This window comes from Corvus brachyrhynchos, unplaced genomic scaffold, assembly GCF_000691975.1.
Source record: "Corvus brachyrhynchos isolate BGI_N302 unplaced genomic scaffold, ASM69197v1 scaffold169, whole genome shotgun sequence".
In the NCBI taxonomy this organism is placed as follows: domain Eukaryota; kingdom Metazoa; phylum Chordata; class Aves; order Passeriformes; family Corvidae; genus Corvus; species Corvus brachyrhynchos.
Window position 1 is genome coordinate 45,446 of NW_008240030.1, and position 1,339 is coordinate 46,784.

Sequence of the window (1,339 nt, forward strand, 5' to 3'; positions counted from 1 at the left end):
CCCCTTCGCGGGGCCCCGCGGCCGCCGCGCCCCTCGGAACTCACCGCGCCCTGTGCTCGAAACACCGCAAATTGTGCTCGAAACACACCGCACTTTGCATTTAAAACACACCGCACTTGGCGTTTAAGACGCGCCGCACTCCGTGTCCGGGCCCCGGGACGGGAGCTCTAGGCTGAGCCCCAGAGCCGGGGCCAGACACCGGCGACTCCCCCGCTCCTCGCTCGGCAAAAAGAGGGGATAAAAGGTGATTGCTGAGCCAGTGAGGGGCTCGCAGCTGGGTGGGAGCGCTTCGATCGCCCCTGGCCGAGGGTTGTTAGTGTCCCCCAGATCAGGGTCCCAGCCGTCTGGTGCCGCTTATTGCAGAATCACAGAATCAACTATGTTGGAAAAGACCTCTGAGATCAGCGAGTCCAACCTATGACCAAACACCACCTTGTCAACCCGACTGCGGCAGTGAGTGCCGCATCCAGTCTTTCCTTAAACATCTTCAGGGACAGGAAGTGGCTCCACCATCTCTCTGAGCAGCCCATTCCAACGTCTGATCACCCTTCCTGTGAAGAAATTCCTCCTAATGTCCAACCAAAAAACCCTGGCCGCAGTTTATGACATCTTGCCCTGTCCCTTGTTCCCTGGGTGCAGAGCCCGACCCCCACCTGGCTGCACCCTCCTGTCAGGGAGTTGTAGGGAGTGATAAGGTCGCCCCTGAACTTATCACAGAGGTTACAATACTTTTGTTCTGCAGGCAGGAGTCTGGGATTTAAACCCACCTCTCCTCAGATGGTGTTTATACGAGAGCCAGGATTACCAAACCTTTTAATGTAACTGTGTCATTTTTCTGAAAGAGAAGTCTGAAAGCTCGTAAACTCAAATGAAAAAAATTGACCCCAAAGTGACCTTCACTCCTTGGTGCCACCAGCCATGTAGCAGCCAACGGTTATTCTCTTGCAATACCTATGTGCCACACCTTAAAAAGTGGGATTTGGGTGGAGATTTGCTCTTTTTCCTTGTTTGTGTTTTGATACAATTACTGTGTATTGGATTCTGTCTGTAAACGGTGCACTAGAAGGTGTGATTGTTGTAACCCAGAGCTCGTGTGTGACTCACAACAAGTACAATTACAAATACTAAAAAAAAAAAAGTGTGTTTTTTCTTTACCCCCACAACCCCAGGGATGGCCGCATGGAATGCACATGGAATTTGGGCTTATTAAATGAGGAGCACTCACGTGTTTCAAAAATCAAACCAGGGAAAAAAAATCAGGCTTTTACATTCAAGCTATCATTTGAATATTTATTTGATTTGTGTTGAGCTTTGAAAACTACCTTTATCACCTAATCAA